We start from the raw sequence: 14322 nt of genomic DNA on the forward strand, positions 1-14322 counted from the left end.
TCTAGGTGAGTGATCTTTTTTCTATAGTTCTGTGTATTCTTGCCACCTCTTCTCAATATCTTCTCTGGTTCATTCATACCATTTCTGTCCTTTATTGTGCCCATCTTTGCATGAAATGTTCCCTTGGTATCTCTGATTTTCATGAAAAGATCTTTAGTCTTTACCATTCTATTGTTTTCCTCTACTTATTTGCATTGATCACTGAGGATGGCTTCTTATCTCTCCTTGCTTTTCTTTGAAACTCTGCATTCAGTTCAGTACAGTCGTTCAGCCGTGTCCGACTCTTTGCAACCCCATGAACTGCAGCACACCACACCTCCCTGTCCATCACCAACTCCTGGAGTTCACTCAAACTCATGTCCATTGAGTCGGTGATGCCATCCAGCCATCTCCTCCTCTGTTGTCCCCTTCTCCTCCTGCCTCCAATTCCTCCCAGCATCACAGTCTTTTCCAATGAGTCAACTCTTCGCATGAGGCGGCCAAAGTATTGGAGCTTCAGTTTTAGCATCGGTCCTTCCAAAGAACACCCAGGGCTAATCTCCTTCAGAATGGACTGGTTGGTTCTCCTTGAAGTCCAAGGGACTCTCAAGAATCTTCTCCAACACCACACTTCAAAAGCATCAGTTTTTCTGTGTTCAGCTTTCTTCACAATCCAGCTTTCATATCTGTACATGACCACTGGAAAAACCATAGCCTTGACTAGATGGACCTTTGTTGGCAAAGTAATGTCTGCTTTTGAATATGCTATTTAGGTTGGTCATAACTTTCCTTCCAAGGAGTAAGTGTCTTTTAATTTCATGACTGCAATCACCATCTGCAGTGATTTTGGAGTCCCAAAAAATAAAGTCTGACACTGTTTCTACTGTTTCCCCATCTATTTGCCATGATGCCATGATCTTAGTTTTCTGACTGTTGAGCTTAAGCCAACTTTTTCACTCTCCTCTTTCACTTTCATCAAGAGGCTTTTTAGTTCCAGGCCAGCGTTTCTCACGATGTACTCTGCATATAAATGAGTATATCCCTCCTTTTCTCCTTTGCCTTTCACTTCTTTATTTTCTCAGCTATTTGTAAGGCCTTCTTAGACATTTTGCCTTTTTTATTTTTTTTCCTTGGGGATGATCTTGATCACTGCCTCCTGTACAATGTCATGAACTTCTGTCCATTATTCATCAGGCACTCTGTCTAACCCCTTGAATCTATTTCTCACTTCCACTGTATAATCATAGGGCATTTGATTTAGGTCATACCTGAATGGTCTAGTGGTTTTCCCTACTTTCTTCAATTTCAGTCTGAATTTGGCAATAAGGAGTTCATGATCTGAGCCACAGTCAGCTCCCAGTCTTGTTTTTGCTGACTGTATAGAGCTTCTCCATCTTTAGCTGCAAAGAATATAATCAATCTGATTTCAGTATTGACCATCTGGTGATGTCCATGAGTAGAGTCTTCTCTTGTGTTGTTGGAAGAGGGTGTTTGCTATGACCAGTGCGTTCTCTTGGCAAAACTATTAGCCCTTGCCCTGCTTCCTTCTGTACAGGCCAAATTTGCCTGTTACTTTAGGTATCTCTTGACCTCCTACTTTTGCATTCCAGTCCCGTATAATGAAAAGGACATCCTTTTTGGGTGTTAGTTCTAAAAGGTCTTGTAGGTCTTCATAGAACCGTTCAACTTCAGCTTCTTCCACATTCCTGGTTGGGGCATAGACTTGGATTACTGTGATATTGAATAGCTTGCTTTGGAAATGAACGGAGATCATTCTGTCGTTTTTGAGATTACACCCAAGTACCGCATTTCAGACTCTTTTTTACTATGATGGCTACTCCATTTCTTCTAAGGGTCTTGCCCACAGTAGTAGATATAATGGTTATCTTAGTTAAATTCACCCATTCCAATCCATTTTAGTTCACTGATTCCTAAAATATCGATATTCACTCTTGCCATCTCCTGTTTCATCACTTCCAATTTGCCTTGATTCATGGACCTAACATTCCAAGTCCCTATGCAGTATTGCTCTTTACAGCATCAGACTTTGCTTCTATCACCAGTCACACCCACAACTGGATATGATTTAGCAACTGAACAGCAACAGCAACACATTTCTTAAAACAGACCCATACCTCAAAGTGTCTTCTAGAGTAAAATCTGCCAGAAGTCACTGAATTGACAACAGAATAGGTTGACTCAGTGGAAGCGAATGGCTGTCTTGCATTATCCTGGTCATTATGAAGCTACAAAGTTTGTAGGGGTGCTCAACCTTGGATGCACAGAGTCCTCTACTGACAGCAAAAGACCAGAATATAATGTGCAAGCAGCTTTCCAAATGACCAACAGCAACGACTGCTGGTACTTGCAACAATTGGAAAGATGTGTCTCTTTCTCCAGGGGCTGCAGTTCAACCCTAGGGTGACAGGTAAGCAGGGTGCAAGCTGGATACCAGGCCTCACCCCTCAGCCAGTACAGTCTGCACAGTCAGAGGCAGTGGCCCTGGCCGGTGGCCACAGATTGTCAAAGCAAGCGAGAGGGAGTGTGAGCAAGTAAGGAAAAGTAGTCCAGATGCAGTGGTGCAGAGGAGGCAGAAGATGCAGTAACAAACCTGCATTTCTGCCAGTTCTGATCCATCACATAGGTTTTCCTCATGAAATGGAACAATAAAAACATCTAATCTAATGGAAATATCTACAATCTATATTTAGGGAGACAGAGAATAGCAACAAAGTTATGAAACAAGGACAAATTCTCTGATTAAACAAATGCTCATTGGAATTTTGAGTAGTAGAATTAATAAAACAAAAACAAATTAATAGAACAGAAAATAGACTGGGTAAGCACACACAAAACCACAGAAGAAAATAACAAAAGTGACAATTCAAGAGAGGATGACAAAATTATAGACGACAGTACACGAAGAAGCAACGTAAGATTAATTAAATTCCCTAAAGGAGAATACAGAATAAGTGGAAGAAATTTGTCAGAGTGTAATTGAATAAAACTTCCCAGAACTTAAAAAAACCTGAAAAGTTAAAAACTTAAAATTGATATCTAGGTTCCAGTAGAAAAATAATAAGCAGACTCTAGCATCAGAACACAGTATACTGGCTTTCTTAATCTTTAAGAAATAAAATCCTTCTTATCTTTGAGCTAAACGGAAGGAAAAAAATTTACAAAAGTGCCTTTTTTAAAAGAAATCTTAACATACCCAGCTAAATTGCTAGAAGAAACAGATTTGACATTTCTGAGGAGAGACTGTGACACCGCAGTGCTATAGAAATAAAAACAAAGACATTTCTCAAAGTAGCAGAAAGACATAGATTTGCCAAAATATCCAAAAAAGTGAGTTACAGTCTAGAAACAATGTAGCATTTACATGCACTGTTTTACAAAATTTGTTCTCACTAAGAAGAAATGATGCTAAAGCTGAAACTCCAGTACTTTGGCCACCTCATGTGAAGAGTTGACTCATTGGAAAAGACTCTGATGCTGGGAGGGATTGGGGGCAGGAGGAGAAGGGGACGACAGAGGATGAGATGGCTGGATGGCATCACCGACTCAATGGACATGAGTTTGAGCGAACTCTGGGAGATGGTGATGGACAGGGAGGCCTGGCGTGCTGTGATTCATGGGGTCGCAAAGAGTTGGACACAACTGAGCGACTGAACTGAGCTGAACTGAAGGACTCCAATAATCTCCTAAATGTAAAATCCAGTGGTCAGTTTTTACTCCAGGGTTTGACTTTTTAATGGAATTTGACTCATCTTTATAATTTGAAAGTATTGCTCACTTGTTTCTTGAGAATATTTTCTGCCTTAGATTTATCAACCCTTCTTCCTACTATCAATTCAGTTCAGTCACTCAGTCGTGTCCGATTCTTTGTGACCCCATGGACGGCAGCACGCCAGGCTTCCCTGTCCATCACCAACTCCTAGAGCTTGCTCAAACTCATGTCCATCAAGTCAGTGATGCCATCCAACCACCTCATTACAATAGCGACTGTCATAAGAATAACCTGAGAAATTCATTAGGAATTATTGATAAATTCCTAGGTCTCACTCGCAGAGATTCTGATTATGAAGTTCTGATCAGGACCTAGGTATCCAAGTTTTTAAATGAACAGGCACATCTGCGACCATGGACATTCCTGCAGATGCCCTGCTGCACTGCTACTTCTCACTCCATTCTCTCCTGGGCTCCTCCACACCAGCCTCCTGAACACAGGTTGTCTTTGGGGTTCAGTGCTTACCCCACTGAGACTCTCCTCTCTTCAGTGGGACTCCACCGACTCCCTTACAGTCAATGGCTTCTTGTGTTTTGGACATTTATACAAAAATATCCTGCTGTAACCTCAAAATCCCTGTATCCAAAGCCAGATTCATTAATATCACTCCTTTGAACATGCTTCTTCTCCTGTATGCTCTGTCTCAAGCAGAAACAGCACCTGTCACCCAAGATGGAAACCTCAGCTTCCTCCCCATCCAGCAAAGCTATCATCATATAAATTGCTCTTTGCTGTTGCATAAGTGCTACAGTGAATTATGCACATGGGAGACCGTGTGATACAAGGAGTCTAACTGAGGCTGAGGGGCTATCTGGAAACATCTCACCAAGGAAGAGAGCTTGGGTGTGACTTTCACGCCTCTCACATTGCTGGTGCCAGGATGCCACGTGCCCGGCCCCACTCTGCCCAGTGCCTTCCACTCCAGCACACACCCACTCGGTCCACAGAGCAGACTCGCCCTGACTCGAAGGCCCCCTTGACCGTGAAACCGTTCCTGCCCGCTGTGGACGTGTCTTTCCCTACCTTTGACCTCTTCTTCCCTTGCTCTCCCTTTAGGCTTTAGCGTCCTAAATTTTTTTTTTCCAATATGGTCTGAATCCACTGGTTTTGATTTTCTCTTAGTTACACTGCTCACCTTTTCTCATTTAGTCTCCCTGTCATCTTCATTAATGCTCACTGCTTTCCACTTGAAAAGATATAACCTTTTGACATGAAAATTGTTTGATTTAACCTTATGACATGAAAATGCTTAAGTAGTATCCAAAAAAAAAAAAAGTTTTTCTTGTATTTAGAGAATTTTCTTTGTGAACTGTGGGCCAAAGAGCTAATTTGAAGTAGTTTGGTGACAGGCATGACCAATCGAACCCACATTTGTAATAGACACATTTAATAATATTGTTTTGCTGTAGCTCTCACCACTATTGTCCCTGGAGTTGAACCTTGAAAAATCGATGTTTCAGTTGAGAAAGTTGTATTAAGTTTTAAGAAAATATTGATTTTAATTTGACCTGGACTGACATTCTTTGCATTTTGGCTAAGGCTAAAATAATTTTCCCATCAGTTTTTTTTTTCTTTTCCATTTTTTTTTTCTTCTGGACAGAAAAAGTTAAAATGCTTTAAAGTATTTTCTAGTTGTTATTTCAATTGTGAAATATTTTGAAAGTTTATTGCTGTAATAACTGAAAAGTCGTTCTGAGTTAGGCTGTTCACTGACATTGAAATAAAATATGCTTTCTAATCAGTATTTCTGGGTATTCCTTGGGGATAAAAGGAGGTAATGTGGAAGGCAGTTAGACTTCCTGTCTCCTCTAATCCAAACTCTTGTTTCTTTTGACTACAGCTTCTATGCTTGGTGTCTGTTTTCTATATCTTGTCACCCTACTGGGCAAACCTTTGATCTTCACTCTCTTAAAAGTATACCTACTAAAAGGAACGTAGCAAACTTTGCTAAAGTTTTGGGTAGGAAAAGAGTGAAGGGGAATTACATAACATTGCAACACGGGAAGAAAAAAAGACTTATGGGTGAAATTCCTCAGTCTTTATTTCAAAGGTATGGACATGTCCTATTTTCTACTTAGGTTATTTAGTGTGACCTAAGATAAATTTTCCTACCACTTACTTTTAAACCAGTGAATTTTTGATCACCATTTGAAGTCAAGTGGGCCTTAGAAAGCGTCACTATGAACAAAGCTAGTGGAGGTGATGGAATTCCAGTTGAGCTCTTTCAAATTCTGAAAGATGATGCTGTGAAAGTGCTACACTCAATATGCCAGCACATTTGGAAAACTCAGCAGTGGACACAGGACTGGAAAAGGTCAGTTTTCATTCCAGTCCCAAAGAAAGCCAATGCCAAAGAATGCTCAAACTACCACACAATTGCACTCATCTCACACACTAGTAAAGTACTGCTCAAAATTCTCCAAGCCAGGCTCCAGCAATACGTGAACCGTGAACTTCCTGATGTTCAAGCTGGTTTTAGAAAAGGCAGAGGAACCAGAGATCAAATTGCCAACATCTGCTGGATCAGCAAAAAAGCACAAGAGTTCCAGAAAAACATCTATTTCTGCTTTATTGACTATGTCAAAGCCTTTGACTGTATGGATCACAATAAACTGTGGAAAATTCTGAAAGAGATGGGAATATCAGGCCCCCTGACCTGCCTCTTGAGAAATCTGTATGCAGGCCAGGAAGCAACAGTTAGAACTGGACACGGGACAACAGACTGGTTCCAAATAGGAAAAGGAGGACGTCAAGGCTGTATATTGTCACCCTGCTTATTTAACTTATAAGCAGAGTACATCATGAGAAACGCTGGGCTGGAAGAAGCACAAGCTGGAATCAAGATTTCCAGGAGAAATACCAATAACCTCAGATATGCAGATGATACCACCCTTATGGCAGAAAGTGAAGAGGAACTAAAAAGCCTCTTGATGAAAGTGAAAGAAGGAGAGTGAAAAAGTTGGCTTAAAGCTCAACATTCAGAAAATGAAGATCATGGCATCTGGTCCCATCACTTCATGGGAAATAGATGGGGAAACAGTGGAAACAGTGTCAGACTTTATTTTTGGGGGCTCCAAAATCACTGCAGATGGTGACTGCAGCCATGAAATTAAAAGACGCTTACTCTTTGGAAGGAAAGTTATCACCAACCTAGATAGCATATTCAAAAGCAGAGACATTACTTTGCCGACTAAGGTCCGTCTAGTCAAGGCTATGGTTTTTCCAGTGGTCAGGTATGGATGTGAGAGTTGGACCATGAAGAAAGTTGAGCGCCGAAGAATCGATGCTTTTGAACTGTGGTGTTGGAGAAGTCTCTTGAGAGTTCCTTGGACTGCAAGGCGATCCAACGAGTCCATTCTAAAGGAGATCATCCCGGGTGTTCTTTAGAAGGAATGATGCTGAAGGTAAAACTCCAGTACTGTGGCCACCTCATGTGAAGAGTTGACTCATTGGAAAAGACTCTGATGCTGGGAGGGATTGGGCATGCTGGGAGGAGAAGGGGATGACCGAGGATGAGATGGCTGGATGGCATCACCGATTCGATGGACCTGAGTTTAAGTGAACTCCAGGAGTTGGTGATGGACAGGGAGGCCTGGCGTGCTGCAGTTCATGGGGTCGCAAAGAGTCGAACACGACTGAGCGACTGAACTGACCTGAAATGAACTGAACTGAACACTCTTAACTGTGATCCCTATTTATTCAATACTCTGGTGATTCTCAACCCCTGCTGTACATTAGAAGGACTTACTGAGCTTTTTAAAAGGTATCAGTGCCTGGGGACCATCTCTACCGAGCTGAGTTGGGTACAGGAATATAGGACTTTTTAAAAAGCAAGTGATTCTAATGTGTAACCAATGCTTAGAGCCACTGTAGTATTCCTTCTTGATCTCTGAGTTTATAAAACTTTCCATTTCTTAGTCTTGGTATTTGTCAACTGTGGGCACCAAATAGCTAAAGAAAGCTAGTCTTTGTGACTAAAGTGACCACCTCAGAAGTCACCTGTGATTGTTATTGTTGTTTGGTTACTAAGTCATGTTGATTGTGACCCCATGGGCTTCAGCACATCAGGCTTCTCTGTCCTTCACTGTCTCCCAAATTTGCCTCAAATTCATGTTCATTTAGTTGCTGATGCTATCTAACTATCTTATCCTTTGCCACCCTCTTCTCCTTTTGCCTTCAATCTTTCCCCACATCAAGGTCTTTTCCAATGAGACCTACTCTTTGAATCAGATGGCCAAAGTATTGGAGTTTCAGCTTCAGCATCAGTCCTTCCAATGAGTATTCAGGGCTGATTTCCTTTAGGATGGACTGCTTGGATCTCTCAGGAGTCTTGCAGTCCAAGGGACTCTCAGGAGTCTTCTCCAGCACCGCAGTTCAAAAGCATCAGTTCTTCAGTGCTCAGCTCTTCTTATGATCCAGCTCTCATATCCATACCTGACTACTGGCAAAACCATAGTTTTGACTATACAGACCTTTGTTGGCAGAGTGATGTCTCTGCTTTTTAATACACTGTCTAGGTCTCTCATGTTCTTTCCAGGGAGCAAGTGTCTTTTAGTTTCTTGGCTATAGTCATCATTTGCAGTGATTTTGGAGCTTAACAAAATAAAATCTGTCAATGCTTTCACTTTTTCCCCTTCTATTCACCCCTTCTATTTTCCCCTTCTATATCTGTCATATATTGAGAAAAATATATAATCACTATGAGTAGCAAAACTAATAAAATGGACCCAGTACAAACCTGATGTGGGTTTCTCAAATGGTTCCAGAGGACAGGATTCATTTGTAGCAGATGAGTGATCTCACAGCAGCTTTGTATGAATTCTGTGCTTCAGCTGTGTTAGTGTTAATTCTCCTATTTTAAATATTTCTGTCACTCTTTTTGGTAAATAAAGAATAATCACAATAGAAGTTAACAGTCCACAGTGAATTATCTACTACCAGGCCAGAAGTCCCAAGTAGTATTTTTCCCCTCCTTGCACTGAACAGAATATTAAAAGCCCTTTTACGTTGGTGTGAGTGTTTCCCACCAGCCCCTAGCTTCAGTCTGCATAATGCATTTCTATTTTCTGTGCTGTTCATACTTGTCCTTAGTTAATGATGCCTCTTTCATCTTCTGGGTTTATTCTTGTTTGTTTGAGTTTATGGGGTTTCTAAAAATTGGGTCTCTAAAGATAGTTTGTAGAACATTCAAATAGTGCAAATAGGTATATCTGAACTGAGAGGTATATCTGAATGTGTGAGTTCTGAGGGTCACCATGGAGAACCGCAAGCAAGCAGTGCCTTAGCTGACATTCAATTATGAGCACCTTCAGGTCTAACACTGCTTATTTTTTTAATTTTATGTTCCCTTTTTGAAATCTTTCCTCTGAATATTTACAAGGAAATGCGACTAATTCATTCTCATTTTGGTAAGGGAATCAAAGAATCAAAATATTGGTTATCATATTATTTTTTAGTTATTTTTTGAAAAGATTTTCTTGGTTCTCATCTGTGATTTTGCTACTTCAAACTAGCAAATTCTAAGTCTATATGTTATTTCTTAAGACCATAATCTGAAATTTAGATTAGATTAAATTTAACTAGATTTGAGAAAAATGTTTTTTCTATATGTTTTATGATAAATTTATCCAAAACCACTTCTATATGTTAGCATGCATTTGTGACTAGGTATACAATGTGTCAAGAGTGTTGCCTCAATATTCAGGGTGAAGAATGGGGTGGCTGTGGCAACTTCTTAAAATAAGACAAAAGTGAAGTTTGCTGTATTGATTGACTCTTTCATGAAAATTTTCTCTATAGCTTGCACTCCTATTTGATAGCATTTTACCTACAGCAGATTCATTTCAAAATTGAAGTCAGTCCTTTCAAACATTGCCAATGCTTTACCAACTAAGTTTATGTAATATTCTGAATCATGTATTGTCATTTCAATAATCTTCACAGCATCTTCACCAGGAGCAGATTCTATCTCCAGAAGCCATTTTCTCTGCTCAACCCTAAGAAGCAACTCCTCATCCATGAAGTTCATATCATGAGATTATAACAATTCAATCACATCTGCAGGCTCCCCTTCCAGTTCTGGTTCTCTTGCTATTTCTACCACACTGGCAGTTACCTTCTCCACTGAAATCCTGACCCCTCAAAGTCATCTGTGAGGGTTGCAATCAACCTTTTTCAAACTCTTATTAAAGTTGACATTTTGACTTCTTCTCATGAATCACAAATGTTCTTAATGACATCTAGAATGGTGAATGCTTTCCAGAAAGTTTTCAATTTATTTTGCCCATATCCATTAGATGAGTCACTATCTTCAACCCTATAGTCTTATGAAATGTGTTCCTTAAATAAAAGGATTTGAATGGTGAAATTTTTTCTTTATCCATGCGATGCAGAACAGATATTCTGTTAACAGGCAAGAAAACAACCCAAATCTCATTGCACATCTCCATCAGAGCTCGCGGGTGACCAGATAGAATGTCAAGGAACAGTAGTATTTTGAAAAGAATCTTTTTTCCTGAGCAGTAGGTGTCTAGTAAACTGTGTTGTAAACAGCTATGCTGTCATCCAGCCTTTGTTGTTCTATTTATAGAGCACAGGCAGAATAGATTTAGCATAATTCATAAGGGCCCTAGGATTTTCAGGATGGTAAGTGAGCTTTAACTTATAGAAGTTACCAGCTGCATTAACCTTCAACAAGAGAGTCAGCCTGTTCTTTAAACTTTGAAGCTGGGTATTGACTTTTCTCTAGCAAAAGAGCCCAGCTTCTTCCAACAGAAGACTCTTTCGTCTATGTTAAAAAATCTGTTGTTTAGAGCAGCCATAGCCACCTTCATGAATTATCTTAGCAAGCTTTTCTAGATAACTTGCTGCAGTTCCTACTTTCCTATGTCAGCACTTGCTGCTTCACCCTGCACTTTTAGGTTATAGAGATGGCTTCATTCCTCAAACCTCATGAACCAACCTCTTCTAGCTTCAAACTTTTCCTGCCACTTCCTCACCTCTCTTAATAGTCACTGAATTGAACAGTCACGGTCTTGATTTGGATTAGACTTTGGCTTTAAGGGAATGTTGTGACTGGTTTGAACTTCTATTTAGACCTCCAAAACTGTCTCCACACCATAATGCTATTTCATGTTCTTATCATATGTTTGCGGATGAGAGTAGCATGTTTGACTTCCTACAAGAGTTTCCCTTTGCACTCACAGCTTGGCTAACTTGGTGTAAGCAGCGCAGCTCTCATTCTGTCTTAGGTCTCTGACATTCTCTCCTATTATTTCTCACTTCTGATTTAAAGTGAGAGACCTGTGACTCTCCCTTCCTCTTGAACATGTAGAGGCCATTGTAGTGTTATCAGCTGGCCTAATTTCAAAATTCCTGTATCTCAGGGAATAGGGAGGTCCAAAGAGAGGGAAAGAGGTGGGACAGCTGGAAATGGAACAGTCAGAACACACATTAATTAAGTTCGCCAACTTACATTGTTTGTCGCACCCCAAACAGTTACTACAGTAACATCAAGTGTCATTAATTACAGATCACCATGACAACACAATAGTAATAATAATAAAGTTTGGAATATTATAAGAATTACCGAAATGTGACACAGAGACTCAAAGTGAGCAAATGTTACTGGAAGAATGGAGCAGATAAACTTGCTCAATGGATGGCTGCCACAAATCTTCAATTCGTGAAAAATGCAGTATATGCAAAGTGCAATAAAACAAGGTTGCACTCAGCTCACACGCTAGCAAAGTACTGCTCAAAATTCTCCAAGCCAGGCTCCAGCAATACGTGAACCGTGAACTTCCTGATATTCAAGCTGGTTTTAGAAAAGGCAGAGGAACCAGAGATCAAATTGCCAACATCTGCTGGATCAAGGAAAAAGCAAGACCATTCCAGAAAAACATCTATTTCTGCTTTATTGACTATGCCAGAGCCTTTGACTGTGTGGATCACAATAAACTGTGGAAAATTCTGAGAGACATGGGAATACCAGACCACCTGACCTGCCTCTTGAGAAATCTGTATGCAAGCCAGGAAGCAACAGTTAGAACTGGACACGGAACAACAGACTGGTTCCAAATAGGAAAAGGAGGACGTCAAGGCTGTATATTGTCACCCTGCTTATTAAACTTATATGCAGAGTACATCATGAGAAACGCTGGGCTGGAAGAAACACTAGCTGGAATCAAGATTGCAGGGAGAAATATCAATAACCTCAGATGTGCAGATGACACCACCCTTATGGCAGAAAGTGAAGAGGAACTAAAAAGCCTCTTGATGAAAGTGAAAGAGGAGAGTGAAAAAGTTGGCTTAAAGCTCAACATTCAGAAAACAAAGATCATGGCATCCGGTCCCATCACTTCATGGGAAATAGATGGGGAAACAGTGGAAACAGTGTCAGACTTTATTTTTTTGGGCTCCAAAATCACTGCAGATGGTGACTGCAGCCATGAAATTAAAAGACACTTACTCCTTGGAAGAAAAGTTATGACCAACCTAGATAGCAAATTCAAAAGCAGAGACATTACTTTGACGACTAAGGTTCGTCTAGGCAAGGCTATGGTTTTTCCAGTAGTCATGTATGGATGTGAGAGTTGGACTGTGAAGAAGGCTGAGCACCGAAGAATTGATGCGTTTGAACTGTGGTGTTGGAGAAGACGCTTGAGAGTCCCTTGGCCTGCAAGGAGATCCAACCAGTCCATTCTGAAGGAGATCAGCCCTGGGATTTCTTTGGAAGGAATGATGCTAAAGGTGAAACTCCAGTACTTTGGCCACCTCATGTGAAGAGTTGACTCATTGGAAAAGACTTTGATGCTGGGAAGGATTGGGGGCAGGAGAAGAAGGGGACGACCAAGGATGAGATGGCTGGATGGCATCACTGACTCAGTGAACGCGAGTCTGAGTGAACTCCGGGGAGACCTGGCATGCTGTGATTCATGGAGTCGCAAAGAGTCGGACACGACTGAGCGACTGAACTGAACTGATGTCTATACAAGTGGTTGGAGCTTCCCTGGTAGCTCAGTTGGTAAAGAATCTGCCTGCCATGCAGGAGACATTTGTTTGATTCCTGGGTTGGGAAGCTCCCCTGGAGGAGGGGATGGCAACCCACTCCAGTATTCTTGCCTGGAGAATCCCATGGACAGAGGAGTGTGGGGGGCTACAGTCCCTGGGTTGCAAAGGATTGGACATGACTGAGCAACTAAGCACAGCACATGTAAGAGTTTAGCTATTTTTCAATTAAAGATATGTGATATCTAGTAAAGTTCTTTGATAACCCTATTCATACTCTTAGTTCAGTTCAGTTCAGTCATTCAGTCATGTCCAACTCTTTGCGACCCCATGAGTCGTAGCACGCCAGGCCACCCTGACCATCACCAACTCCTGGAGTTTACCCAAATGCATGTCCGTTGAGTCAGTGATGCCATCCAACCATTTCATCCTGTGTCGTCCTCTTCTCCTCCTGCCCTCAATCTTTTCCAGCATCAGGGTCTTTTCAAATGCTTAACATAGCTGCTATTTCTTCAGCTCCTGATATGTACTAGAGACTTGTCACAATATTATGTTATACCAACTGCAACCCTGAGCTGAGGATATTTATCTCCATATAACAGATGGAGAAACTTAACAGATGCAGAAACGAAGAGCCAAAATGACCATCCTGAGGCATACAGCTGTCACATAACAAAGCAAGAATTTGGATTTATGTTCCTAACTAAAAACAAAAAGTGGATACTTTAGATCTGAAACCTACATGTTGTAAACATGTTTTTGTTACAACATTTTATAAACATTTTTTAAAAAGACTAGTATTTATTTCATTTTCTTTTCAGCTTTTGTCTGGGAGAAAATATAAAGCAATTAAAATTTTTAAATTTAATTCATCTACAAAGTTGTGCTGGTTTTTGCACACTTATGGGAGGTATTGGTGGTGGTGACATCAGTGGGAATCAAAGTCAGAGACTCTCAAAGGGGAGGCTACCCTCAGTGGGATGATGTCAATGAGTTAAACTCTTAACTTTTTTTTTTTTTGAAAAAATAAAATGATTATTTGTTCAATGAAAGTTACAAAAATGATAAAGAATGCGCTATTTTTTTTTACCCAGATTCATCTATCATTAGTATTTTGTCCCATTTCCTTTCTTTGTATGTAAACACATGTTTTTCTTTTTCCTGAACATTTGAAAATAAGTTGCATACATCATGGTTTTTTACTCTTAGACAATTCTATGTGAATTTCCTAAGAAAAGTAATGGTCTTTTATATAGCAATAGTTTGGTCATCAACTTCAGTGAATTTAACTCAGTAAAATTATCAAATATAATTGTCTACTTCACTTTTGCTTGTTTACCTACATGGGAATGTCCTTTCTAGCATTGTTTTCCCTCCAGAAGAGGATGCAGCTAAGAACACACGTTGTATTTACCTCTTGTGCCTCCTTTAATCTGGAAGAGTTCTCCAGCTTGCTCTGTCTTATAAGACATTAATATTTCTGAAGAATACAATCAGTGGCCCATTTTCTAGTAACCCCTTATTTTCAAGCAGAAATTCTTTTT

At 40.3% G+C, this 14322-nt stretch overlaps 1 protein-coding gene across 1 annotated transcript in view; it reads right to left on the reverse strand.

The window, feature by feature from the left end:
* The window catches only part of DYNC2H1 (dynein cytoplasmic 2 heavy chain 1), a 493166-nt gene that overhangs the window by 62125 nt on the left and 416719 nt on the right, over positions 1-14322 (reverse strand). The gene's annotated exons all lie outside the window — the stretch shown is intronic.

The sequence above is a fragment of the Ovis canadensis genome, chromosome 15, assembly GCF_042477335.2.
Source record: "Ovis canadensis isolate MfBH-ARS-UI-01 breed Bighorn chromosome 15, ARS-UI_OviCan_v2, whole genome shotgun sequence".
NCBI classification, from domain to species: Eukaryota; Metazoa; Chordata; class Mammalia; order Artiodactyla; family Bovidae; genus Ovis; species Ovis canadensis.